Raw genomic sequence first — 22,557 nt, 5'->3', positions numbered from 1 at the left:
CTGCCTTTCCAATAAAATAAAATAAAAATTTTAAAAGTAGCAGAACTAATAGACAACACATATTTATACCATTTAAGACTGTTAGCAAGACTATTGTTATCCATTTTGTTTTATAAAATTACAATATCAATGTTGGTTTCTTTAAAGATTTATTTATTTATTTTTAAAGTTTTACTTATTTTTATTGCAAAGTCAAATATACAGAGAGGAAGAGAGACTGAGAGGAAGGTCCAATGATTCACTCCCCAAGTGACTGCAACAGCTGGAGCTGCGCCGATCCAAAGCCAGGAGTCAGGAACTTCCTCCAGGTCTCCCACATGGATACAGGGTTCCAAGGCTTTGGGCCATCCTCGACTGCTTTCCCAGGCCACAAGCAGGGAGCTGGATGGGAAGTGGGGCCACCGGGATTAGAAATGGCACCCATAATGGCTCGTGTAAGGCAAGGACTTTAGCTGCCAGACTACCACGCCAGGCCCCATGGAATGAATTCTGTGTTCCCCTGTTACAAATGGGGACATGCAGGCTTAGAGATATTAAATAGCTTACCAACCATTAGGTCACCATCTAATCCAAATTCACATATGTTGGACTTCATCTTCTTACTTGCTCCCGACTAGTATAGGTTTTATAAGGATCACATAATTTGGTCAAGTTCCTAGCTATTAAATAGAATGCTCTTGAGAGATTAATTAACACCTTTTAAAACATCTGACTTTGTTTCTCACGCATTTTGAGCACATACAATGGAATTCAGAAGTGAGCAGTTATGGAATGGCTGTGTTTAAACTTGCTATGTTTCTTCAAGATAGTACATTGAGGAATTCATACCTGGCATGCAAGAAGAAAAGTTAGCACAGAACTTGGAGGAAGCATTCTTAGCAATTTGCCCAATGAAATCTTCCTAAGCTTATTACCAATGAAGAATGTGTTTTCGTTGAAACAGGGATCCTATGGCTGATAGCATTTTCCTCAATTAGAAACCTCCGGTGGGACTGGCGCCAGTCTTCATAGGCTGCCTGGCATTCATCTGTCTTGCTTTACTTGCTTGCAATGGCTTGCCAAAGAGCTCAGGGCCCTGATGGAAGAAAAAAAAAAAAAAGAATGTTCTAATAGCACATAATTTTTAAAAAAAGATTTGCTTATTTTTATTGGAAAGGCAGTTCAGGAGAGAAGGAGAGACAAAGATCTTCCATTGGCTGGTTCACTCCCCAAAAGGACTCATGACAAGAGCTGAGTCCATCCAAAACAAGGGTCTTCTCTGGATCTCTCATGCAGGTGCAGGGTCCTCAGGTTTGGGGCCATCCTCTGCTGGTTTCCCAGGCCAGAGGCAGAGAGCTGGATGGGTAATGGAGCAGTTAGGACACAAGCTGGCACCCATATGGGATTCTGGCACTTGTAAGGTGAGTATTTAGCCATTGAGCCATCTTGCTGGGACATTTTCATAGCTTTTTATAAAAAACAAACATTTATTGGTTTGAAAGGCAGAGGGACAGAGAGAGGGAGATACAGAAAAAATCTGGCCTACAAGTGACAGGTTCACTCCCCAAACGGCTGCAGTGGCGAGGGTTGGGCCAGGCTAAAGCCAGGAGACAGAAGCTCCATCCAGATTTCCCACATGAGTGCAGGGGCCTGTCTTCTGCTGCCTTCCCAGACGAATTAGCAGCAGACCATATTAGAAGTGGAAGAGCTAGGACTCGAACCAGTACTCTGATATGGGATGCTAGAATCACAAGCTGCTGCTTAACCTGCAAGCCCAGCCCTAGCCATAGTATTTCATAATATGCATTTTTCTATGAACTTTTTGAAGATATTTCCTTTCCTATCCACAGATTTGTAAAATTTTGTACCAAAATAAACTTATCTTTTTTAAATTTGAAAGGTAGAGTAACAAAAAGAGACACACAGAGAGAGAGAGTGAGAGCCTACCCTCTGGTTCACTTTGCAAACATTCACAACAGACAAGGCTGGGCTAAGCCTAAGCCAGAAGTCCAGAATTCTATCCGGGTCTCCTACACTCAGGACAGGGACCCAAATACAGATGTCATAACCTATTGCCTCCCAGGGCAGTGCGTGATCAGGAGACTGGATTAGAAATAGCCAAAACTGGAAGTAGGCAAGACCCAAATGGTGCCATAACCATGGCTTCTGAACTTGAGTTATGGCTTCTGCTCTTCTGCCCCTGCTTCCTGCTAGTGCATATCCTGGGAAGTGGCAGATAGAAGCAGAAGTACCCGAGTCCCCGCCACTCATTTAGGGAATCTGGATGGAGTTCTTGGCTCATGAACTCAGCCTGCCTCAACCCTGGCCGTTGCAGGCATTTGGAGAGCTTTCCCTCTGTTTTTGGTTCTTTGTCACTCTACTATGAAATAAGTCGATAAGTTTATATAAGCGCTATATATATATAAACTCAAGAATTTGCTGTTTGTATAAAGGCAGTGTGGGGCCTGGCATGGTGGCCTAATGGCTAAAGTCCTCACCTCGCACATGTCAGGATCCATATGGTCGCTGGTTCTAATCCCAGCAGCCCTGCTTCCCATCCAGCTCCCTGCTTGTGGCCTGGGAAAGCAGTAGAGGACGGCCCAATGCCTTGTAACCCTGCACCTGTGTAGGAGACCTGGAAGAAGTCCTGGCTCCTGGCTTTAGATCAGCACAACACCAGCCGTTGCTGTCACTTGGGGAGTAAATCATCGGACAGAAGATCTTCCTCTCAGTCTCTCATCCTCTCTGTATATCTGACTTTGTAATGAAAATAAAATAAATCTTGTAAAAAAATAAGCATTGCTTCTTCTTCTTCTGTAAAAATGAAAGCTAATATTCATTTTGCAGAGTCATGGTCAACAACGAAGTAAGAGGATAACAATGGAACTATGCACTTCTCCATAAACATTAGCTCTCCCTGTTGCCCAATGCCCCACTCACCCTGAACGTGTGATGTCTGGCTATTGACAATGGCCTTGCCAATGGTTTGTGGAGCAGGCAGCCTCCTCAGAGTTAAAACGGGATTCCCTTGCTCTGCCACAGGCCTGTGGGTCTCTCTTGAGGGTCTTCAGAAGGAGGGGCAGTGTACAGACCTGCATCAACCAACACATTTACTTGCAAGGATGCACATCACTTTCTGGAGTTTCAGCTCATGCTAATAGTTATGTGCTGCTGTGTTCACATCCATGCTGCCAATAGTCATGAGTCATATGTGAATCCAGTACTTTAACCACTTGTACACATTGCCACATCTGAATCCTGCTAATGCTCCCCCTCCCCCTCAAAACTCCACCAGACACATGAGGCAAATGTCACTGTCCCTGTTGCACAGCAGTGGAAGGCAAGACTTTAAGAAAACAGGTGGCTGATTCAAAGGCTCACAGAGAGTAGGTTGTATAATCAGAGCTTGGCTTGAGGCCATCTCACGTCAGCACCAGACCTTTCTACTAATACCCTGGGTGGCCTGCCACAGGCAAGGGTAAGTTAGTGCACGCGCGTGCACACACACACATACACACGTTACCCTATGTGTGTGTGTTCCCCTGCCCCAAACATGTAAGAGAATTAAAGTCCTTGAAAGGAAGGCTCATACCTTGCCAGTTCCCTGCGACAGATAATGTGCCCAGCAAGCTAATGTAATAAGTGAATGTGGAATCGAATTGCTCTGACTCCCGTTTTGAGTTCTCTTGGGGGAGGAGAATGGTGCTCACAGATAAGAACCACAGCTAAAACTCAAGTCCAAGAGAAGCTAGACTGAACTTTTTTCCTGACAGTTCTCAGAGTCCCCACAGGGCAGGGGGGTTCTGGTTTCCAGTGAAGGCTGTGAAGCTAAGAAGCTAATTTGCCACCAGGCTCTGCTCCAGGTATAACTCCTTCTTCTGAAGGGTGGAAACTCTGTCAGCCAGAAGCTCGCCCTCAATCAATGATGCTCACTGAGCAATGGCCTGCACTGCCCACCCAGGGCCTGGCATTCACACTGGTCCTTGGGGAGCTAGGTTGGGAAGAGGCCTTTACTTACAAGGGCATGGAGTATCAGCAGGAAACATGGGACAATAGAAATGAGAAGCCTAGCTTAATAAAATGGATAACCATAAGGACAACCCTATTAGCCAGGCAGGTCTCCGGACCTGGCTCCACCCCTCCACCCCTCCGCCCTTCCGCCCCTCCGCCCCTCCACCCCTCCGCCCCTCCACCCCTCCACTCCTCCACCCCTCCACTCCTCCACCCCTCCACCCCTCCACCCTTCCACCCGGCCAGGACCTGGGTGCTCCTGGCCTCTGGCTTTTCAAAGACTTGAGCTGTGAACTTGCTCCCAGTTGCTGTTTTGTAGATTCTATTTACTTAATTGGTTTGACATGGCTTTGCATCCACGCTCTTTATCCTTAGCTGGAAAAGGCCAGCAAGTACCTGAAGGACTTCAGGAGCAGGTAAATGGGGGTGGACTAGCACAAGGGGTATAGGCAGCAGCCCACACTGCTGCCATGAGCTCTGTTGGATGCCCCACTGTCACTGTTGCCCACAGAGGTTCCAGGGGCCCTGGGAAGTCAACAGCAGAATGTATGTCAGATCCCTGGGCAGCAACTTGGAATGTCAATGTCCTTGGAATGGACGTAGAGACCCTCAACCCACATTGCCTTCCTGTGAGATTATTATTTTTGTAAGATTTGTTTTTATTAGAAAGGCTGATTTACAGAGAGGAGGATAGACAGAAAGATCTTCCATCTGCTGGTTCACTCCCCAGATGGCCACAATGACCGGAGCTGAGCTGATCTGAAACCAGCCTCCCTTCTTTCCAGCCTCCCATGTGGGTGCAGGGTCCAAGCACTTGGGCCATCCTCGACTGCTTTCCCAGGCCACAGGCAGGGAGCTGGATAAGAAGTAGAGCAGCCAGGACACAAACCACTGCCCCTATGGGATGCTGGCACTTTCAGGTGGAGGATTAGCTTGTTGAACCACTGTGCCAGGCCCCTTTCTTGATATCTCAACAGTTCGTTTCCTGTTACTCTCCCCTGTACTCTTGGAATATGCCAGAGCCACTCCTCTCTCAGGACCTTTGTGCCACTCTTCACCCAGATAGTCCCATGCCCTCTTCCTACTTCCTGTTTAACTCTTCACCAAGGTCTTCCTTAGCTAGCTTCTCTGTACTTGCAAGCCCCTGTCTCTCTGTATCTCCCACCCCTTGCTTCGTTTTCTTAGCAGCCCTTGCCATGTACTTTACTTTCTTACTGTGGGCTGATCCCCCACCACAGCATTTTCTATCTGTGCCCTTCTGTATTGCCATCACTGATACACTACCCAACACATAGTATGCACTCAGAGAGAATGAACAAGGCTGGACGGCGAGCCTCGGCTGACACCCAGCAGCCATGTGACTCAGACCAGCCCTGCTCCCTCATGGGCCTGACTCTGTTCATCTGTGTAATGAGGTAGGCACATGATCCACTGTGTGAGCTGCCCTTGCAGTAATCGTTGATGGGATGCTGCAAGCTCCACTTACCACCAGAGCAGCCCTGACAGAAGGCCACAAGGAGGAGGTCAGAAAGCAGCTGCCATGCTGACTCATCAGGATCTCAAGTCATCCGTCCCCAGCGCCAATCCTTATAGATCCCAGGAAAGCTCAGGATTAGGGCTCAGCCTCTTGGCCTGGCTGGCCAATGACCTGGAAAACAAGATGCCTCACATATGACCACGGTGATGAAGAGGCCTGGGGCAGGAAAAGAGGGTCAGACTCAGCACAGAAGTTTTGCACAGAACCCACTCTAAATCCTCACTTCCAAGCACTGGCATTCCATATGGGCACCGGTTCTAATCCTGGCAGTCCTGCTTCCCATCCAGCTCCTTGCCTGTAGCCTGGGAAGGCAAAAGAGGATGGCCCAAAGCCTTGGGACCCTGCATCCACGTGGCAGACTGGTGGAGGCTCCTGACTTCAGATCGTCTAAGCTCAGCTCCAGCCATTGCTGCCATTTGGAAAGTGTGCAGTGGTTGGAAGATCTTTCTCTATTCCTCTCCTTCTTTCTGTCATTCTGACCTGCCTTTGCAATAAAAATACATAAAAATTTTGTAAGATTTATTTATTTTTATTGGAAAGTCAGATATATAAGGAGGAGAGACTGAGAGGAAGATTCTCTGTCCATTGATTCACTCTCCAAGTGGCTGCAATGACTGGAGCTAAGCTGATCCAGAGTCAGGAGCCAGGAGCCTCTTCCCGGTCTCACACACAGGTACAGAGTCCCAAGGCTTTGGACCTTCCTCTACTGCTTTCCCAGGCCACAAGCAGGGAGCTGGATGGGAAGTGGAGCTGCCGGGATTAGAACCTGCATCCATATGGGATCCCGGCCCATGCAAGGTGAGGACTTTAGCCACTAGGCTACTGTGCCAGGCCCACATAAATCTTTTTTGTTGTTGTTGTTGTTAAATAATAAGTTTTGCAGAGCTAAATGTGCTTCAGTTCCCATGCCATGAGTACTTCACCGGAACCAGCCCATCCCTCTTCCACACTAGGCAGGAAAGAGGTCTTCATTAGATCTGTTGTTTCCTTGTGGGACCCAAGGATGCTTCCCAGCATCCCAGATCTCCTCAGCTGGCCAGTTGAAGTGGGCTAGATCCTTTTCATTGCAACAACAACAACAACAACACAGCAGCCACCCTCCCAGACCAGTGGAACTACAGTGCTGGTTTCACCCTCTGCCCCTCTGGTATCCGCCAACTGCAGCTCTGGACTTCTCTCCAGCCCCGTTGGGAAACTCTAAAACTTCCCCTTATTCCCAGCACTCTCCTTGCTTCGCTCCTCCCCCTTCCCTGACTCACCTAACCTCCTGGGCCTGTTGGGCCAATCTGCCTAGGGGGTCCCCAAATTGATTTCTGTCCCCTTTATTCCACTGCTTCCTCCTTCCTTCCTTCAGCTGCTGGTTCCACCTGAACCGACTCCCCCATCTTCAAAGGCAGGTGGTTATCTCCTGGCCCCAGCCCTGGATAGCTGCCTCCCACTGCACATGCCTGCCTCATGCAGCCCTGCTCACAATTTTCTGTGCAGTTAATTACTGTCTGAGCGTGTTTCCTGAGTGAGAGCCTTATCTGTCTGTGCCACCCACTTGCTGGGGACAGAGCCAGCCTTCATCCCATCAGCTTTAGCTTAGGGCCCATTCACTGGCTATTAATCAGGGATTCATTCCATCTGCATTTACTAAATTGCAATGATGCAAGAAAATAGGTTTGGGGGAAATACGTGTGATGCTAATACGAGAACGTGAAATACAAAACTGTGCCAATGGGTGAGCTGTGAACTACCCTGTAGACTCAGTAAAAATAGAGCCTTGTGGGCGCTGTTAGACTGGTTTGTTTAAACAATCTGTCAATATTGTCAGTGTATTGCTTATAAATTTGAAAACTAATAATTTTTAATATATGGAGGGATTTAAGACTCAGGGAAACATTCCACTGTGGGGTGTAAGCTCGTTCTTTCTCCCCCTTCCACATAGAAGGGGAATGTGGTGGGGGGGATGGATTGGCAGTACTTTAGAGAGTTTCCTCAAGTCCTGTTTATACACAAATAGCTGAGCAAAGGGTGTAGTGTGAGAAGAAACCCAAGTCCATTTTTTGCCCGCAAAGTTTCACTCCCTGGGGGAAGGGCCAGAAAACTCAACAGTTTAAAATAACCAAATGAAGCCATCCGTGCTTGTAAGGATTTAGCCTTTTTCAAAGAGAAGTAAAAGTCCATGCAGTTTCCCTGGGACTTCATAGAGTGCTGTGTTCTGAAGTGGAAGCTGTGGGGAGCGAGGCTGGGCCGGGGACCCTCCAGGCACGGCCTGCTCTGGCAGGAGGGGGATCATGGATCCAGCCCCTTCAGGGGATGTAGGAGGATCAGACTGAAAGAATGAGGTTCAAGCCGTGGATGCAGGGTCAGGAACTCAAGCCCATTCTGCAGTGTCATCACTTACCTTGGGCATTTAGGACATCCCTTTGATCCATGCATGCTCTGGCTGTGTCCCCCATAAGTTCTTATATAGGAACTGAATCCCCATTCTTATGTCAATGGTATTTAGAGGTTTTCCTGCCCTTGGGGGTTACGTGATAAGGTACGGTCATATGGCCATAATGGCTTAATGGCTTTACAAAAAAGAGGAGGAGAGTGGGGCTGGCTTGGTGGCTCAACAGATTAATCCTCCACCTTCAGTACTAGCATCCTGTATGGATACTGTTCTTACCTTGGCTGCTCCACTTCCCATCCAGCTCCTTGATAATGGTCTGGGAAAGCAGTAAAGGATGCGTCAAGTTCTTGGGATCCTGCACTCATGTGGAAGACCTGGAAGAAGCTGCTTGCATCCGACTTCAGATCGGCCTAACTTTGGCTGTTGCAGCTGTTTGGGAAGTGAATCAGCAGATGCAAGATCTCTCTCTTTCTCTCTCTCTCCCTGTCTTTGCAACTTTGGGTTTTCAAGCAACACAAATCCATTTTGTTTTCAAATGGTTAGAACAGAGGCAAGGCATTTGAGTTAAGACACCAGTTAGGACGTCTCCTGCTGGAGTTCAAATCCCAGCTCCCCACCAAGTAGAACCCTGAGACACTCACATAATAATGGAAATGATTAAACTGTTACAGATGTTTTACAATAAAAATGAATAAGGAAATAAACTGAAGAAGAAGGGAAAGCAGGTTAGATGTTGTGCTGTCCGGGAGGAGGGAGGGAATGAATAAATCAGGGGCAGGGGTGGTGAAGCAAAAGTCTGAGACAGCACTATTTAATAAAAGACCTGACGGGGGTGAGGGTGTGAGCCATGTGGGAACAAGCAAGGGCAAAGTCCCAGGCAGACACAGCCAGCAGGGCACCATGCCAGAGTCATTTCATGAGAATTCAACGGGTTTAACTCTGTGGTCAGTTCCAGCAATACCGAGGCAATTGTGGCAGAAACAAATGCTAATGTTGGAATGACACAGGGAAGATTAGCGCTGCCCCTGCACATGGATGATATGCAAATTTGTGAAGTGTTCTATATTAAAAAGAAAAAAGTGAAGTTAGAAAAAAAAGCCTTCCCAGCCACAGTGCATTGGGCTGCCTTTGGGTGAGGACTAGGGGACTATGTTTCTCTTAATTAACCTTGTAGAGAAGTCATCACAGACGCCAGCATGAAGTTTTTCCTTTCTTTCTTTCTTTTTATTTTTTACAGGCACGTAGCCACTCAGGTCGTAAGCGCTACACGTGACCATCACCTCATTTCTCTGGAAACCACTCTGTTAAGACAGGAACTGAGAATTCTTTCTCCATGACCTCAGGGAGAGCTTGCGTTCTATGAGAACATCGGGTTTTGCATTTCTCATTACACTGCCCTCATCGCTCCTGAGTTTGGAAAAGTCACTGTGTTTAAACTCCTTTATGACTTTCGCCCCCAGAGAACCCAAGGTAAATACAGAACTTCTCCAAGGTAGAAAGCTCCAGCTTCCTTTGCATAAAAGCTGGAGTCCTGTGCCAGGGGCATTATAGAAGCATTAAGCCAGTACGCCAAGAGCAAACTGTTAAATTAGAAGCAAGGCCTAGAGACCAAGGAGAGACTTTTATTGTCAGATGCAAAAGATAGGAAAATGGATTCTTGGCTTCTTGAAACTTGGCCAGCCTTTATGGCTAATGCCCGTTGTGGTTGCCTCCATGCTCCCCTGGGCGGATCTGCCAAGGCGTGGTGGCCAACAACGAGCGAGCCACCCTGAGGGTGGCTCAGCCAGCCAACCCTGAGGGCCAGCTGCCTGACCCCCTCTGGTTCACGCCTTTCAGACCCTTGCTGATCCATGCTGGCCTAGAAGTCAAAGCCGGCCATAACAGGGTTAGCAAATGAGCATCATGGTACGGGCTGAAGGATATGGTGGACCTACAGGTGGTCTTGCAAGGATCTGTTCTGGAATTTCTGCCCAAACTCAGTGGGTGTGAGCCAACGTGTTGTGAAAACAGCACAGGAGACAGAAAGTCTAAATTGTTTTTGCTTTAAAGCTCTATTGCAATATAATTGACAATAAAAACTGTATATGTTTAGGGTGGATGCCCTGATGTTTTGTACAGGTATATGTTATGAAATGATCATTATCATCATCAGGGCAATGAGCATGTTTATTGCCTCACAGTTATTATTTATATTTTCAGTGTTGTTGTTGTTTTGGAATGCCTGAGGTTTAAGCGTGGACTCTGTTCTGCACCAGGGCTTGGTTTGCGTCCCCCACCTTGGAACACCACTGATGTCTCTCCTCAGCCCTGTGCCCAGGAGGCTGACCTGTCCAGAGGCCCCTGCACCTCCCTGTCCTCTGGTGTCCAAGGAGACAAGGAGGCTCTCCTCATGGGTTAGGGGTCAGTGGGGCTGGGAGTCAACTCCCCTGAGCTGTTAGTCACAGGAGGTTTCTGCGGGCACCCAGTCCCTCTGCTGGAGTTTCGCCGGGGTTGGTCCCACTGCCCCCTTTATGCTTACCCTTATAAGCTGGGTAGCTCTTCTAATGACATGTCCCTGTGACTTCTGTGTACCCTGCCTGTCCATTATTTTAAAAATATTTTAAGTATTTGAAAGGCCAGGAGACACAAAGCTCCCCATCCCCTGGCTCACTCCCCCAGTGTGTACAACAACTGGGGCTGGCCCAGGCCAAGGTCTCCCACATGGGTGCCAGGGAGCTGACTGCTTGAGTCATTACCTGCTGGCTGCGAGGGTGTTCTTTGGCTGGAAGCTGGAGTTAGGCTATGTGGCCAGGACTCAAATCCACTACTTCACTATGGGATGCAGGTGTTCCCGAGGGGGCAGGCCAATGGGAGCCTGGCACCCTCCTTTTACGGAGTTTCTTTCCTCAGTTCGACTGAGGTCCCCCAACTGGATGTGCCCTCTCTTTCTTGCCAGGATCCTGACTCTTGCCACCACGAATGAGTGGCTGGGCAGGTCACACAGCCGAGATCATGTGACCTTGGCTTTCTCGTCTTCAAAGTGGAGACAAAAGTGCTTAGTTCTTGCACAGGGTTTCTATGAGGACCACAAAGAATACAAAGCACCAACAAGCATAACCCTTTAAAATAATAGATGTACTCTCTGCACTTCAGAATTCCAGGAATGCCTAAAAATAACATGCCATCTTTATATAACAAGTTGCTGCCACCAATATGCAGGCACATGGATTTTTTTTTTTTTTAACACAAATGCACCTGGGCTTTTCTTGCATACTTAAAAGGCCAAGTAGATTTCAGTGTGATAAATATAAACACATTATTAGATGGTCTGATAATATTTTAATCCTCAGTGTATCCCAAATTTAAGAAGATGGGACAGATTAAGGCAAAAACATTTACAATGTTTCAATCAATCTAGAAATTATCTATCTATTTATTTATTTATTTGGAAAGTTAGACATAGAGAGAGGAGATAAGAGAGGAAGATCTTCCATCTGCTGATTCACTCACCAAGAGGCTGCAATGGCTGGAGCTGTGCTGATCCAAAGCCAGGCACCAGGAACTTCTTCCAGGTCTCCCACAGAGTGCAGGATTCCAAGACTTTGGGCCGTCCTCTACTGTTTTTACAGGCTGCAGGCAGGAAGCTGGATGGGAAATGGAGAAACTGATCTAAACCAGTGCCCATATGGGATCTCAGTGGATGTAAGGTGAGGATTTAACCACTAAGCTTTGCTCCTGGCCCAGTTTAGAATTTTTTTTTTAAAAGATTATTTATTTGGGGCCCACCACAGTAGCCTAACAGCTAAAGTCCTCACCTTGAACGCGCTGGGATCCCATATGGGTGTTGATTCTAATCTTGACAGTCCTATTTCCCATCAAGTTCCCTGCTTGTGGCCTGGAAAAGCAGTCGAGGACAGCCCAAAGCCTTGGGACCCTGCACCTGTGTGGGAGACCTGGAAGAGGCTCCTGGATCCTGGCTTCGGATCAGTTTAGCTCCAGTCATTGCAGCCACTTGTGGAGAAAATCATCGGACGGAAGATCTTCCTCTCTATCTCTCCTCCTCTATATATCTGACTTCACAATTTAAAAAAATAAGCAAAAATCTTTAAAAAAAGATTATTTATTTGAAAGGCAGAGTTACAGAAAGGGAAAGACAGAGGTTTTTCTGTTTACTGGATCACTCCCCAAATGGCTGCACTGACTGGGGCTGCACCAGGCTGAAGTCAGGAGCTAGGAACTCCTTCCAGATCTCCTATTTGGGTTGCAGGAGCCCAAATGCTTGGGCCATCTTCCACTGCTTCCCCAGGCACATTAGCAGGGAGCTCAGCTGGAAGCAACACAACCAGGCCTTAAACAGCTGATACTTCTATGGGATGATAATGTCATAGGCAGTGGTTGAACCCACTGTGCCACAATGCCAGCCCCTCATTTATAAAATTTACACCGGTCAGGGTAGTGATCCTAATTTCTAGTAAAATGAATCCTTTCCTAGAAAAACTGAAATATTAACATAGTTTGTATTTTGGGTAAAGATAGTTTTATTTAATGAAGAGGTAGCTTGCTGTAGGACAATGGCCATTGTCAGACCTTAAGTCATACCCTCCTCTGAATGCCTGTTCCAATGGTGTGACTTGGAGCAAAGCGTTAGTCCTTCTAGAGTGTTCTCTCTTTCCCTGAGGCTAAGAGTGGCCTCTCTTATTTTGGTATGAGATAAAAGCAAAGATCCTTTGCAAAAGAAATTAGGTGATTAGTAATTGCTTTCTCTAAGGTTTCTTTAATCATCTCTGATTATTCTTATCTGATTAAGATATTGGGGGCACAGAGGGTGGCCTCCATTTGAGACAAGGTGTGGGAGGGGCAGCCTGGGTCTTGGAGGAGGACTGCGGTGGGGGTGGGGGTGGGCACAGGGAAGGTGGTGTCCATGCTAGCCCAGGAGTTCAGGGGGGTTTTGCTACACTTGCTGCTGTTGGCAGCAGTCCAGATGTAGATATGAGCTCAGAGGTGAGTAAGATCAGGTCCTTGTCCAGAAGAACTTTGCCCTCTAGCCAGGGAATTCACCTTGACAAGGAAAGTGATAGCAAAGGAAGTTACACTTGGAGCCAGTACAGTGGCTCAACAGCGAAATCTGCGCCTGGCAAGTGCCACAATCCCACATCGGTGCCGGTTTGTGTCCCGGCTGCTCCATTTCCCATCCAGCTCCCTGCTTGTGGCCTGGAAAAGCAGTAGAGGATGGCTTAGGGCCTTGAGACTCTATACCTGTGTGGGGGACCTGGCAGAAGCTCCTGGCTTCAAATCAGCTCTGGGCGTTGTAGCCATTTGGGAAGTGAACCAGTGGATAGAAAATCTTTTTCTCTCCTTCTCTCTGTAAATCTGATCTGCCTTTCAGATAAAAAGAAATACATCTCAAAAACAAAAGCAGCAGGACATAGGAGGAGTTGTACTTGCCAAAGTGTGTGATTCGTTCAGAACCGCCCACTGTGAGGTATCTGCTACAAATGGCATGGAAGCGGTGATGGTGCTATGCGGTTCTGCTTGGCTCTCACCCAGAAGGTTCCAGGAAGCCCCTTGGGGAAGTGACTTTAAGAAGATAGAATGGGGTTAGACTGCCCAGGGTTTAGCCAGCTCATGTTATGGTGCAATGGTTCAAGTCCTGGCTGCCCTGCTTTCCATCCAGCTCTCTGCTTATGTGCCAAGGAAAGCAGCAGAAGATAGTCTGCGTGCCTATGTCCCTGTCACTCGTGTGGGAGACCAGAATGGAAGGCCAGGCTCTTAACTTACACCTGGCCCAGCCCTGGCTGTTGTGGCCATTTGGGAAATGAACCAGCAGATGGAAAATCTATTTCTGTCTCCCTCTCTCTGAAACTCTGTCCTTTAAGTAAAAATTTACAAGAAAGCAAGCAAACCATTCGAAACAAAACAAAATCGCACACCCTTCTGAGGTAACTGTCATGGCCCTGCAGCTCCTACATCAGGTGAAGTGGGGTAGGAGTCTGGCGTATCAAGACAGGACCTGGGACAGTCCTATGCTATTGGCCCCAGAAAGTGAAGGAACCCAGAGTTGAATCAAAATTGAATCCCATGTGGGTGGCAAGAATTCCTTGGAGATCAGAAGCAGAACTCCATCCCCAAGTACTCTGTCCCACATGGGCTGCAGGTGTCCCGAGCTGCATCCTAGGGCCAACCAAACGCCGACCCCTTGACAGGATCATCGGCCTTGCAGCTCACCTTGCACAGTGGCAGCAGAGCGGAAGCACTCTGTTGGCTCTGCCTCTGCCAGCCACCTGCACAGCCTCCCTCCAGAGCAATGACCTTTTGTCTGTTGATCTTTCCTAAGATATTTCAGTCATTAAAAGAAATGGATTGGTTTGCTTTCTCAACTTCTCTATTTCATAGAATTTTGCTGTTTTATATATATATATATATTTAAGATTTATTTATTTTATTGGAAAGGCAGATACACAGAGAGAAGGAGAGACAGAGAGGAGGAGAGACAGAGAGGAGGAGAGACAGAGAGGAAAATCTTCCGTCCGATGATTCACTCCCCAAGAGGCCACAATGACCAGTGTTGCGTCGATCCAAAGCCAGAAGCCAGGAACCTCTATCCGGGTCTCCCACACAGGTGCAGGGTCCCAAGGCCTTGGGCCGTCCTCGACTGCTTTCCCAGGCCACAAGCAGGGAGCTGGATGGGAAGTGGAGCTGCAAGGACCAGAACCGGCGCCCGTATGGGATTGTGGCACATCCAAGGCGAGGACCTTAACCACTACGCTATCGCGCTGGGCCCACTGCTCTACATTTTAATAAAATAGTCACTCAGTGTTTTCCAACAAATGTTTTTTAAGGGGAGGGCCACTTGTGGGGTAAATCAGTGGATAGAAGATCTTCCTCTCTGTCTCTGCTCATCTCTGTATATCTGACTTTTACTCCCCAAGTGGCTACAACGACTGGTGCTAAGCCGATTGGAAGCCAGGAGCCAGGAACTTTTCCCCAGTCTCCTGCACAGATGCAGGATCCCAAGGCTTTGGGCTGTCTTCAACTGCTATCCCAGGCAGGGAGCTGGATGGGAAGTTAGGCTCTCGGGATTAGAACAGGTCCCTATATGGGATCCTGGCACATGCCAGGCAAGGACTTTAGCCACTAGGCTACTGCGCCAGGCCTGTCCCCCATTTTCCTTCCACAGGCATGTTCTAAGCCAGTCCCCTTGAGGAAAAGCAGAGGGACAAAAGAAACCTCGCTTTGCACACTGAAATTGTTTGCATGAAAATTCTTCCTTCGTGTGAGACAAGATTCGAGATTGCTGTTGACACGAATTTTTTATGTCAAATTCCCTGCAACAGTGGGGCCTAGAAACCAAAAGTGGTATGCTGGGTTGCAGCCACGGAGATCTGCCCGGAGAAACTTCCAAGGCTGACATGGGCCAGGTGTGTCTGATAAGACCTTGGCAGGTGGAGCTTGCTGGAAAAGGGGTCAGAGGTACAGACTGCTGATGGTAATGATGATAACGTAGGGAGGCAGGCCTGGGTTACAGCCCAGTGCCTCAGAACCCCAAGTCTGTGGCCAGCTCTGGGGATCCCAGGTCCTCAAACTCTGCTTTAAAATGAGGTATGTTTGTGTTGGCATCTGCAGAGAGGGCCACAGGAGTTTGGAGAAAGCTGTGCCTACCTGGGTGGATGGTTCTGGATTTTGGTTCCATGGAAGCCATCAGTTTGGAGGTGGGTGGAGAAGAAGAGAGGTATCCTGGGTAAGACATTTTTTGCATATGGGTTTTGTTGTTGTTGTTGTTGTTGTTGTTACAGTTTTTCCTTAAAGAGTGACGAGTGATCCAGGGGTGATGAATTTGACTGGGAGGACTTTGGATGGGCAAGAGGGGAAATACTTTGCCCTGCGATACACGCATGAACTGAAAAAGGTTCAGATACAATAAGGGAGCAGGCAGGAGAAACACTGCAGAAAACGGTCCCAAGCCTGGGATCAGCATAGCTAGATGTGTGGGCACTGTGGGCTTGCTCTCTTTATTGGTACTGGAGAAAAATTTGTAATGTATTTGTTTTCATTTGAAAGGAAAATGGGGCTGAGGGCAGTAATCTAACTCCTCCTCAAATGCTCCCAACAGTAGTGACTGAGCCTGCCTGAGCCAGAAACCCCATCTGGGCCATCCACATATGTGGCAAGGCCCCAAGCACCTGAACCATCACCTTCTCCCTCCCAGGGAATTGGTATCAAACATGAAGCCAGGGACTCACACCCGGGACTTCTGATGTGGGGGGATGGGCATCCCAAGAAGGTAGCAACTATCATGCAAAACGCCCCTCTTTCTGGTGTTTTTTTCTATAACTATGTTATTTTAGTTCTAATTATTTTCTTATTTTCACTTTATCTCAAGGACAGAGACTGTTAGAAAGAGACAGAGATCTTGTATCCATTGGTTTATTTCCCCAAATCCTGCAACAATCAGGACTGGTCCGGGCTAAAACCAGGAACATAGAACTTAGTTCAGGTCTCCCAAGTGGGTTGCCAGAGCCTGGGATACTTGGAGCTGTCAATCTACAGCCTCTCTGGATGTTCATGAGCAGGAAACCAGGTCAGAAGTGGAGGAGCTGGGACCAGAACCGGGCACTCCAAACAAGGTGCAGGTATCCCAGCTGGTGATTTAAACTCTGTGCCAGATGTATGCCCACCCCAGGGTTGATTTCTAGATCTCATTGGTTTTGGGGTGGGTGTTGTGACACAGCAGTTAGGCTATGATTGAAATACCCTCATTGCCTGTTGTAGTCCAGGCTGTCCCACTGTGTGTGTGAAGATTTATATGTTTATTTGAAAAGCAGAGTTACAGGAAGAATGACAAAGAGATGTCTTCCATTTGGTGGTTCATTCCCTAAATGGACACACTGGCCAAGAGTGGGCAAAGTAAGGGGCCTGCAATTCTTTGCAGGTCTCCCACCTGAGCTTCCAGAACTTGGGCCATCTTCTGTTGCTTTCCCCGGTCCATCAAGCAGAAAAATTGACTGGACGTAGAGCAGTCAGGACTCCAATTGGTGCGTGTGTGGGATGCTGGTGTTGTAGACATGGCTTAGCACATTACACCATAGTGCCTGCCTGGAAGAAAGAATTTCTACTTTTGGTTTTGCAAATAGTCCTGAACTACTGACTGAAATAACAGTGGATGAATGAAATCTGTGGCGTGCCGTGTCATTATGCCATATGGGAACACAATTCCTCCAGGTCCCAGCTACTTTGCTTCTCATCTGGCTTTCTGCTAATATGACTGGGAAGGCAGCAGATGATGGCCCAAGTTGTGGGGCACCTGCTACCACATGGGAGAGCTGGATAGAATTCTAGGCTTCTGGAGGTTGTGGCTATCTGGGAGTGGACAAGCCTTGTCTCTTGCTTTTGTCTCTCTGCCTTCTTTCTTCTACTATTTTTCATGACACAGTTTTGCAGATACAGGGGCTCATCTCTCTCCTGCTCCTTCCCATTTCCCTCCCACAACTTTTCCTATATTATTACAAAATATAATCCCTTAGTAACAGTTACAAGTTTAAATTCTTTTTAAAATTTTTTAAAGATTTATTTTTATTTTTATTGCCAAGTCAGATACACAGAGAGGATGAGAGACTGAGAGGAAGAAATTCCATCCTCCGGTTCATTCCCCAAGTGACTGCAATGGCTGGAGCTGAGCTCAATCTGAAGCCAAGAGCCAGGAGCTTCTTCCAGGTCTTCCACGCGGGTGCAAGGTCCCAAGGCTCTGGGCCATCCTTGACTGCTTTCCCAGGGTACAAACAGAGAGCTGGGTGGGAAGCTGCCAGGATTAGAACCAGTGCCCATGTGGGATCATGACACATTCAAGGAAAGGACTTTAGCCACTAGGTCACTGCACTGGACCCTTAGCTTTTTCTTCTTCTTCTTTTTCAAATTATTTATTTTTATCAGAAAGTCATATGCAGAGAGGAAGATCTTCTGTCCGATGATTCAGTCCCTAAGTAACCGCAACAGCCGGAGCTGAGCCAATCCAAAGTCAGGAGCCAGGACTTCTTCCAGGTCTCCCACACAGGTGCAGGGTCCCAAGACTTTGGGCCATTCTTGATTGCTTTCCCAGGCCACAAGCAGGGAGCTGGATGGGAAGTGGAGCAGCTAGGACACGAACTGTCACCTATTTGGAACCCTATGCTTGCAAGGTGAGAATTTAGCCATTGAGCTATTGCACTGAGTTCTTGCCTATTTCTTTTCCTTCTTTTTAAATAATAAATTCATTTTATTTTTGATGATGTATGCATAGTTAACAAGGATGTATGCCCATGTAGACCACTGATTAGAGTGGGAAGGGTCAAGGTATGGAGGAAAGTGGGTGAGACAATTGCCTTCGATACCATTTTTTCTTCCTATATGTGAGGACAGTGGGGGAGAGAATGGGAGAGAGCTACTCCCAGCAGCCCAACTGCTTTAGTACCAGGGTTGCGGGACCACCACCCGACGCAATCCCAGGGTCCCCAATGTGGAGCAGGTTCCAAGAGTTCTGCTTAATGGTTTTGATAGTTCTGAGATGCTGTTGATTTCAATGCTCCAGTGTTGAGGAAATCCTTCCAAGTTCCATTGTCTGACATAGTTCACCTTAGAGTCTCCATTCACCCAGATACTTGCTATCAGGGCTTGACTGAGAGAGTTATCCAACTTGTTCTGCCTTCCATCATCTGCCTTGGTACCAGACATCCTCTGCAGGCCTCAATGAACTGGCTGTTAAGTCCCTCATGTGCATCTGAACATGCCATCCACTGCACAGGATGCAATAACTGAGGAGACCCAGTTCTGATGCACACACTCCACAGTCAGATCACAGATCCTATGATTTTTCCCGAGGCTGGAGTTCTGAGTCCAGTGATCCAGTTGGGAGGTGCCCAAAGAAACCTCTCCAGAGGTGACCCCAGGCCTGGCTCCTGTGTATGTAGCGGATGCTGCAGCCCAGCCTAACCCTGCCCTCCATATCCTCAGCACTCAAAGCCAAAGCCCTCAGTTCCTACACCAGCAGGAACTGTAGCCTAGTTAGATCAACCCCCAGTAATGCCAACCAGGTCATCCCCAGCCGTGGTTCTGTGCATGCTGCATGCTTGAATGCACAGTAGACTGCTCCAGTCCATTCACTTCCCATTTGGCTCTCATATGTATCGATGGGTATTAGAACCTAGCTCAGCCTGATCAGCTCCACTATCCAGCTCACACTCATGCTAGTGGCTACCACTGCATGTCCAACAAAGCCTGCCTCCAGCCCTGGTTCTCATGCTCACCCGTGGGAGCTGCAGACCATCAGAGGGGTGTCCACAATTTCCCTACCAAGCCTACTCCTAGCTCCAGATCTTTCAGGTTCCAGGTGATTCTACAGGCTAACCTAAACAGGACTTGTCCCCAGTCTCAGCACCTGCTAACTAGTGTTGTAGCAAAGCCCAACCAGCCTGCATTTACTCTGGCTCATTCATGCCCTTGTGGATACAGTCACTCAGCCCAGTCTGGCTCTCTCCCTATCCCAGCTCACATGCAGGCCCATGGGTTTTGTAGCCTTGCTTAGCCTGGTCTGCCTCGCAGTCCCAGCTCTCATGCTCACCAGTGGGAGCAGTGCCCTTTTTCATTTCTTAACAGTGTTGCTTGTTTTGTTTTGTTTGCTATCGTTGGGTTTCTGAAGCTCTTTGGAGATCTTGGATAATACTTCTCTGTCTGTTGTGTAGTGTACAAAGATTCTTCTCCCATTAGTTGGTTGCCTCCTTGCTCTGCTGAAGAGAATAAAAACTGAAGCTGTACAGAAGCTTCTTAGTTTGATGCAGTCCCATTGTTTGTTTTGGCTTTAACTGCCTGTGCTTTTAGCATCTTTTCTAAGAAGTCAGCTTTCTTTTTCTTTCTTTTTTTTTTTTTTTTAAGATTTATTTCTCAGGTCACTCCTCAAGTAGCCACAATGGCCAGAGCTCAACTGATCCAAAGCCAGGAGCCAGGAGTTTTGGTTTTTTTTTTTTTTTTTTTTTTTTTTTTTGAGTCTCCCACATGGTTGCAGAGGTCCAGGGTTCTGGGCCATCCTCTGCTGCTTTCCCAGGCCATAAGCAGGGAACTGGATGGGAAGTGGGTTAGCTGGAACATGAATTTGTGCCCATATGGGATCCCAGTGCTTACAAGGCAGAGAATTAGCCAATCGAGCCACTCAGCCAGGCTCTTACCCATTGATCTTTGACTTTTCAACCTCTAGTACCATGAGCCAAATGATAGTAAACTTCGATTGTTTATAATTGATCCAGCCTGTAGTACTCAGTTATAGCGGGAAAAAAAAAATTTATTTACTTTTCTTTGAAAGGTTATCTCCTGGTCCTGCTCCTCTAGTCCTTGCTCAAGTCCCCTTCCCACCTGGCCTAAAACAGCCAGAGATGAGCAGAGCAGAACCCAAGGCTTGGGACCAGAAGGGAAACTGGGAAATTCCTTTTAAAAAGCAACTGACCTTTGTCTGAACAAGTTCAAAGTGTGCAAACTTGAAGATGCCCAATTCCCACAATTCTTGATTGTGGGCCTAGCAGGGCAGCAACAGAAAACAAAACAAAACAAAAAACTACAGGCAACCAATCATCCACTAATAGGGGAATGGTAAAGCAGACTGCAGTGCATGTATACGGTAGAATATTAGACATCTGTGGCCCCAGCTATTGTCACAATAATTGTGAACATGATGTGGAGAGCCCAGGAAAGCACCTTCTTGTCAAGCAAGTTTTTTCTCGTGAATTGTTAGGATCATTATACTAATTTTCAAAGTTACTTACATTTATTTTTTTTTAAGATTTATTTACTTATTCTTTTTTTTGAAATATTTTAATTTTTTTATTACAAAGTCAGATATACTGAGAGGAGGAGAGATAGAGAGGAAGTGGAGCTGCCGGGGTTAGAACCAGCGGCCATATGGGATCAAGGCAAGGACCTTAGCCACTAGGCCACGCCGCCGAGCCCCATTTATTTTTTTTTAAAGATTTATTCATTTTATTACAGCCAGATATACACAGAGGAGGAGAGACAGAGAGGAAGATCTTCTGTCCGATGATTCACTCCGCAAGTGAGCCGCAACGGGCCGATGCGCGCCAATCCGAAGCCGGGAACCTGGAACCTCTTCCGGGTCTCCCATGCGGGTGCAGTGTCCCAATGCATTGTGCCGTCCTCAACTGCTTCCCCAGGCCACAAGCAGGGAGCTGGATGGGAAGTGGAGCTTCCGGGATTAGAACTGGCGTCCATATGGGATCCCGGGGCTTTCAAGGTGAGGACTTTAGCCGCTAGGCCACACCGCCGGGCCCAGTTACTTACATTTATAAGAAAGAACAACAAAGGAGAGGGAGAGAAAGACCTTCTGGCTACTGGTTCACTTTGCCATCATCTGCTGCCTCTCCAGGCATGCCAGCAGGAAACTGGATTAGGAGTGGAGGCGTGGTAGCCTAGTGGCTAAAGTGCTCGCTGTGCACCTGCCAGGATCCCATATGGGTGCTGGTTCATGTTCTAACGGTCCTACTTCTTATCAAGCTCCATGTTTGGGGCCTGGGAAAGCAATCAAATACGGCCCAAAGTCTTGGGATCCTGCACCCATGTGGGAAACCCATAATAAGTTCCCTGGCTCCTGGTTTCGGATTGGCTCAGCTCCAACTATTGTGACCACTGGGGAGTAAATCATGGGACGGAAGATCTTCCTCTCTGTCTCTCCGCTCTGTATATCTCACTTTCCAATAAAAATAATAAATAAATAAATAAATAAATAAATAAATAAATAAATAAATCTGATAGCCTAGTAGCTACTGTCCTTGCCTTACATGCACCAGGATCCCATATGGGTGCCAGTTCTAACCCCGGCAGCCCCGTTCCCATCCAGCTCCCTGCTTGTGGCCTGGGAAAGCAGTCAAGGATGGCCCAAAGCCTTGGGATCCAGCACCTGTGTGGGAGACCTGGAAGAAGTTTTTGGCTCCTGGCTTTGAATCAGCACAGCTCTGGTCATTACGGTTACTTGGAAGTGAATCATTGGACAGAAGATCTTTCTCTCTGTCTCTCCTTCTCTCTCAGTATATCTGACTTTCCAACAAAAGATAAGATAAATCTAAAAAGAATCTTTACATAATAAGAAGAATTTTAGGCAAGACTCAATCCAGTTACTCTAATAAGGGGTGCATGATTCTCAAGTGGCAGCTTAAACAACAACAGACAGCATGGTGTGTTTTATATAAAGTTTAAGGACAAATAATACCAGCATAGTGTTAAGAGATGCGTATTTTGGGATTAAAATTAGAAATGAAAGTGGCAGAACTATCAACATAAATGTAATTTGTATTTGGGATGTAGAAGGGGCATTCCTTGGTGTGGATTGCAATCTACATATTGAACTGGGCTGGGGTAGTTGAGTGTCCATTTTTCATACTCTGCTTATATAAGCTATCCTTTTGCACACATTTAATATTCAATTACTTTTAGAAAAACTGGATGGAGACAGAGGTTTGCGGCAAAGGATGTGATTACAAAACCTTGGCCTTATAATCCTGGAACTCAGAACTCATCAACTCTCTTTGTTTAGCAGTCAGACAAACAAAGCAAAAAGGCCAAGTTTATATACAGAACAAATATGGATGGAAAAAATGTGACCCAGGAGCCCTGAATCTCTCTCTTCCTTTGACCTCATAAT

The 22,557-nt window shown here is 47.2% G+C and overlaps 1 pseudogene; it reads left to right on the top strand.

The window, feature by feature from the left end:
* Positions 1 to 8,878: 8,878 nt before the first annotated feature.
* On the top strand, positions 8,879 to 8,977 carry LOC118760736 (U6 spliceosomal RNA; annotated as a pseudogene).
* The last annotated feature ends 13,580 nt before the right edge of the window (positions 8,978 to 22,557 follow it).

This window comes from Ochotona princeps, chromosome 8 (assembly GCF_030435755.1).
Source record: "Ochotona princeps isolate mOchPri1 chromosome 8, mOchPri1.hap1, whole genome shotgun sequence".
Taxonomy (NCBI): Eukaryota; Metazoa; Chordata; class Mammalia; order Lagomorpha; family Ochotonidae; genus Ochotona; species Ochotona princeps.
Note: the sequence above shows the minus strand (reverse complement) of the source record. Positions and strands in the feature narration are given on the sequence as shown.